General features: G+C 43.0%; 1 long non-coding RNA gene across 1 annotated transcript; it reads left to right on the forward strand.

The window, feature by feature from the left end:
* The first annotated feature begins 1678 nt into the window (after positions 1-1678).
* LOC130721383 (uncharacterized) lies at positions 1679-6129 on the forward strand. The gene is made up of 3 exons (XR_009013432.1): positions 1679-2037; positions 2868-2945; positions 4639-6129. It is a non-coding gene; the product is annotated as an uncharacterized LOC130721383 (long non-coding RNA).
* The last annotated feature ends 488 nt before the right edge of the window (positions 6130-6617 follow it).

Raw genomic sequence — 6617 nt, forward strand, 5'->3', positions numbered from 1 at the left:
TTGTGTTTGTTAACATGTGTGTGATTAATGATATGTTGGCTTATGTCTTAACGCTTATCTTATCTGATGTGTATTATTGTGCAAGTTGCGTATGACTCACCCTTGCACTTATTTTTATAAAAGCAGATAACAGGTGTGACAATGAGCTTCCCTCCAGTCCTCGCGATCCACGCTGATTTCCCGTCCCGTGCTGGCTGGCATGTTGACCCAGTTACCGGATACTGCTTTTATCAGGGACTCACAATTTTGTGGTGCAGGGATCCAGGAGCAGGACACATCGGTTTCCCAGTGACACTCCCGATGGTGTTCTCATTCTTCCTGCCGACCCACGCTGAGCACGTTGGTCCGCGGAGTCCAGGTGTAAGACGCAAATTTCAGACTTGGATTTACGAAGTAGTGAGAGAAGTCAATTCGAAGGACGGAGGAATAAGATTGATTTAACCACGTTGCATTATTGATTGTGTTTGTTAACATGTGTGTGATTAATGATATGTTGGCTTATGTCTTAACGCTTATCTTATCTGATGTGTATTATTGTGCAAGTTGCGTATGACTCACCCTTGCACTTATTTTTATAAAAGCAGATAACAGGTGTGACAATGAGCTTCCCTCCAGTCCTCGCGATCCACGCTGATTTCCCGTCCCGTGCTGGCTGGCATGTTGACCCAGTTACCGGATACTGCTTTTATCAGGGACTCACAATTTTGTGGTGCAGGGATCCAGGAGCAGGACACATCGGTTTCCCAGTGACACTCCCGATGGTGTTCTCATTCTTCCTGCCGACCCACGCTGAGCACGTTGGTCCGCGGAGTCCAGGTGTAAGACGCAAATTTCAGACTTGGATTTAAATAATTAGTTTAATTATTTTTCCAACCCAAGTGTAGAATCGGATTAACCGTAAAAGGACCTTGTAAAGGAGAATGCTGTTTTGGACGACTTGATGAAGAATAATGTTCAGGAAATTGCTTGAGGATAGTACTGTGGTCAGTATAAGAGTTAGCACGAGCCATTTCCACACCCGACAAAGGTCGAGAGTGTCCGAAAAAGGCTATTTCCGCTCTTAAACCGCTGTTTAAGCGAAATTCAAAATCCTTGAAAAAATAAGAAGCTCTCTTTATTTCTCCCTCGACTAGCGTTTCATTTCGGAACTCTGGACTGTACGCACGATAGGTCTCACTTCTCGGAAGTCCGACGACGCTAAATTCTATTCTCTCATGACTTTAAATTTAATCCCTGGATGAAGACTTTTTCTATTCGGAGCTTCTAACGAAGTTTCCATTCGCGTTGCCTGATTTTTTTCGACGTTTCCATCCTTTCTTCAGAAGGAAGTTTCTTCATCTGACGTCAAACGCAAAAAGTAGTTTTGCGGCGTATTTCGACCCATACTACGTTCAAGCCATTTTCTCACTTAACTGAACTTGGTACAAGTATCGATATTTTATTGAGAGATGCTTAACTCTGATGCATAATATGACAACTTCATATTTGTTCTAATCGTCTCACAAATATTCTTTAGCTCAGTTTTTACTCATTCTCTTGTTCATAGATCATTTTAATTTGCTTAAAGTGATCCAAATGTATATTTTTCTATGTCATAAAGTTCTTCATAATTTTCAGGATAATAATATATCATCCTTATATTTTTCTCTTAACTCTACGAGTTAAATCCTACAGTATCTAAATCAATTCATACCGATAATTATCATTTTATAATATATATATCTACTCTTCTCCAGCTCACGTCCTTATCTAATCCTTGGCTCATATCTTTCCATTTCATTCACTTATATATATGTTATAACTTGACAACACAAGGCACTCAACTTCTTCTTTTCTTTTATTCACGGTCCCTTTCCTTATTCTCGTCCGTTCCTTCTCTTTTGCCCCTGCACCTCTCCATTATCATCATCATCAGTCCACAATTCCTCACTTTTTCCCCAAGTTGGCCGAGAGCAAGGAGGAGCAAGAGGATTCCGAGCCGATTTCTCGTTTCTTGTTCAATCGTTCTGATTCCAGTTGTGTTGGATCGACATCGAGGTATTCATGCTATTCCTTACCTTTGATCGTCAATTATGTCTCTTTTCTCTATGTCTTTCTGAGTTCCTAGTTTTGAGCTTTTTCCAAAATTGTCTGATTTTTCCGATTTTTCTTTAGATCTACCTTCTACTACTACCCAACAGGCTAAGTCACTCGCCGATGCGCGCCGATTTCGATCGAGTCGCCGTAGATCTGAAAAACGGTATAAAAACCCCTTTACTTACATATTGAAACTTTATCTTCAAAAAGCCACAATCCGACTTAGTGCCCTTAGGATTAGTTGTTATAAATGTCGTTGTGAACGACCCCATCAATTTTGTTTTCCAAAATTTCAACTTTGAGTTTTTTAGCTCAAAATTTGGACCAAACTACCCCTATATGCAATACAATTTCTAAAATTTTTCCGAGCATTGATTTACCCTAGTTATACCCTAAGATTACCTTAGAATCAAGTTTGATCGAAGAAAAAGCGCCGAAACGCTAAAATTGGAGAGTGGCCGAGACTTGCATGCCTTAGGACAGTGAGGAAACTCAAATCTGGGCAAGGTTGGCCTTATGCTTACTGTAGCCCTTCGAGTAGCCGAAATTTTGGCTTTGGTTTCGTGCCATTCCGAGTTCTGTAGCTTGAGTTATGCGCATTTTAGTAAGCAAAAGTAAATATTAGAATTTCTGTTTGGTTTCACGAGTCAAAACCCACCCATTTGGGGAAACTCTTCCATTCGCGTTAGAATGTCGTACTCTGGAGCTTCTTGAGTTTTTTCAAACGTTAGTTTGTATTGTTTCGATGGTATCGACTTGTTTTGATTGATTATTACTTTGTTTGTTCCAAGGTTTGGTTGTGGAAACTTTGGGTTTGACTGAGAAAGCTTGTGAGTGAGACCTGCACCGCGAGACTAGAACAACTCGAGGTTAGGGCAACTTACTTACTAGCTATTGATTTATAGGCGTCGATAAATTCGACTTGAATATTGCTTAATATTGAATATTGCTTGGATATTGTTTATCGCTTTGAACTGGGAAATGTTTTCTGGAGGCTTCGGCCGAGTGAACTTATATGAGACGTGTGTCTCCGTTTTCTGAGAGAATTCGGTCGTTTACTGGTTTCTGTCTTATGATTTCCGCACTGAATTATTATTATATTTCTTCTTAGCTTGAGATATTGATATTGTTATCAAATTGTGCGCTTTGACGCGATTGCGGAGTGTAGGACAATTGAATTGATTCGATTCAATCATTCGGGTTGAAATAATAACCCTAGGCAGGTCCTGACCAGAGGTCTGAGATCCAGCCCTTCCTGAAATACTTAGACTTTCCCCGTGGTTTACACTTGGGGGATTTTGGGGACTTTGATTAGTTAGAACATGGAACTTGATAATTCATGAAACTTAGATTTTGACAATAAACCTCATAATTGAATTAACTCAACTTGAAACGCTTTAATTAATTAACGATGACCTTAGGGAAACATAGGAAATGGAAATGATTGTGAAATACGGGAATAAGTCGACAAGCCATGTTTTGAGCAAAAACTGAGCGTGGGTAATACCCTTCTCGCTCGTTGAGTCGTTTGCTTGACCGTCAAGTAGATGAGTCAACATGACTAATAAGGGAAATAAGTGCTTCCTTGCACTTCTTGAATAATTTGATGGTCGCCACGGGTTGTGAACCATAGTGACCAGGGAAATGTCACTGAGTGCAATACGTACTCCGGCTTTTCAAAGCCTAGTCGCAAAGAAGACTTTGACCTTCGGGTACTTTTAAATTGAGATTTGTAGTTAAACACGTACGAGCGAGGACGATTCGATGTTTAGCTAACCATATTGCATCATGCATATACTCGGGGTTGGGACGGTCGAAAGACTGGGCTTTCACGAAGAACACCAAGAGTGTATCTTCGGCATAGCGGGCACAAATCCGTGTGTTCAACCCGACGGGTTGGACCGATTCGGCAATAGTTGTTTGACACGCGCGAGTCCGTATATTCAATCTAATGGATTGGATCGATTCGGCGGTAGTCACTCAGGCACGCGTGAGTCCATACATTCAATCCGATGGATTGGATCGATTCAACGATTGTCATTTAAACTCGCGTGAATCCGTATGTTCAATCTGATGGATTGGATCGATTTAGCGACAACCTTTCGACACGCGCGGATCCGTATATTCGATCGAATGGATTGGATCGATTCGGCGACAGTCATTGGACGCGCGCAACGTCTGTATGTTCGACTCTATTGAGTGAACCGACTTGGCGTTGTCATTTGTTGCGTGTGCGAGTCTGTATGTTCAACCCGATGGGTTGGATCGACTTGACATGCCTATTTGTTGGGATCATCTTTTGAATTGACATTGCATGCATACATCCTTATTGAATTGTTGAGCCATTGTCTATTGAACTGTTGAGATAGCAGATATCGAATTGTTTATTAGAGCCTTGATAACATGCTAAGTATATACCTTAAGATAGGCAACTGAGAACCTATATAAGTATATACCCCCCTTTATCACATGTTGTTTGTATATCTATTGTATTCCGTAAGTTGACCCTAGCGCCTTGGCTTTGGTTGCATGTTTGTGTTTGGGCGGTCGGCCTGCTGCCAGGCGTCCGTCAGTCGATTCGTGATGATTCGTCACTCGAGGAGGACCAGGAGCGTAATGACTATTACTGAAGTTTTCGACGAGGACCCGGACTAAATGCATGACCAGATGAGGGTCGATGATGGAAGTATATGGTATGGGTGTTTAGAGCCTACTAAGGTTGGGTGTTAGTGTCATAGCTCTGATTGTCATTTCTCATTTTGGGGCAGGGTAGGTCCCCGACTATTAGCTTTTTGTGTGGTTCTCTTCCATGAGGATCACAGGGAGTTTGTCGGACGTAGGAGGTCTTTTGGAAGCCGTTATGGGCTAACTTACTTTCTTGGAGGACTGTAATTATAAAAACTTATGACTCTGGCTATGGGTCGCACTTGTTTGCATGCGGGCACTACTTTCAGTTATTTGATGTTACTTTCCGTCTCTTGAGGACACTCGTGATGATGTTTTTAGTCGCAGCAAGGGCTGTATTTATATTGTATATTAGTCGCTGTTAATCGCGATTGGGTTGAGTCTTTATTTCGACAAGTCATTTTATTTAAACAAAACGAAAAAAAATATTCACATTTTTTTTTTCAGCTTTATTTTATTTTTGAGTTACTAAAGTGACACCCGGAAATCGGGGTGTTACACCAGGCAGTCCACAGGTGCCATATCCACAGGCAGGCGAGCCTATGGAGACCGGAGAGCCTATCCCAGCAGTACCAGTCACCGTGGTGAGCCCACCGGGATCCCCAGATCAGAGAGTTCCGCAGACCCAGGAGTCTATGGGATCTCCTCCACCCCGAAGGAACTTGTCTTGCTTTCGGGTCACAGCCCGCAAGCGAGTGAGATCCCCTAGATTCTCCCGAGATGCCAGGATTTATCGTCGTAGATTTCGGAGAGGCGAGGCGTCCGGAGTCAGGGAGTCAGAGTAGGGTCCGACAGCAGAGCCAGGGTCAGCGCCAGCAGCCAGCGGGGTAGTCAGTGAGGAGGATCCGGAGGAGGAAGATCCGAGGGGATGAAGCCATATGGTCCGAGTTTCTAATGATGATCATGATGATTTATGTTTCTGTTTCTGTATTCTGATTACCTGTACCAGACTATGTGTTTGAGGGCACTGTGACCTCTTTATGTGTTGTCTTCTTATCTGTAGACATATGCGGTGGATCCGTCCACCAACTATGCTATGTATGATTTGTGTGGTTTATATCGTCATTCTCCGTAGTCTTAAGTTAGGAGGCCGGAATGCCTGGGGATGTTAAGGGAGACGCGCGAGTACTCTTTACTCTCGCGATCCCGACCTAATGAGGAAACCCTAAGTAGAAAAAAAAAACAAAAGGTTCACTATTTCACGTAGCGTGCTCACTCCTGAGTGATGGAGTTAGGGAGAACTCGTCACTTAAGGAAGGGGACGCCACACGGGTTGGTATCAGAGCAGTGATTCGTCGGCCTAGGGTTAGAAGCCTACTAGGGAGTCTAGGATAGGTAGTTGAGGTCATAGGAAACTAATCACTCTGTGAATTTCAGGAAAGGATGACGGCAACAATGGCAAGAGCTATTGAACAACTCACCGCTTTCTTGACCGTGCAAGCGGAAAGAGCTGGGAATGGAGGTGGACACCAACCAGCGGAAGAGGATGTCTACCACGGATTGGACAAGTTTCTGAAGCGAGATCCGCCAAAGTTTGAAGGGGGTTACAATCCCGACGGAGCGTATGAGTGGATCCGAGAATTAGGTAGGATTTATGAGACGTTAGTATGTGCTGACCCGCGTAAGGTTGCTTTGCTAGTTATTTACTTTCAGGAGAAGCTAGGACATGGTGGACTGGAGTAAGAGGAAGGATAACTCCAGCGGAAGGAGCCATAACCTGGGAGATCTTTAGGAATGCATTTCTGGAAAAGTACTTCCCGGCGGATGCAAAGGGGAGGAAAGAGATGGAATTCTTGGAGTTAAAGCAAGGTATGATGTCAGTAGGAGAGTATGCAGCTAAGTTTGAAGAACTGTGT

This window comes from Lotus japonicus, chromosome 5, assembly GCF_012489685.1.
Source record: "Lotus japonicus ecotype B-129 chromosome 5, LjGifu_v1.2".
In the NCBI taxonomy this organism is placed as follows: domain Eukaryota; kingdom Viridiplantae; phylum Streptophyta; class Magnoliopsida; order Fabales; family Fabaceae; genus Lotus; species Lotus japonicus.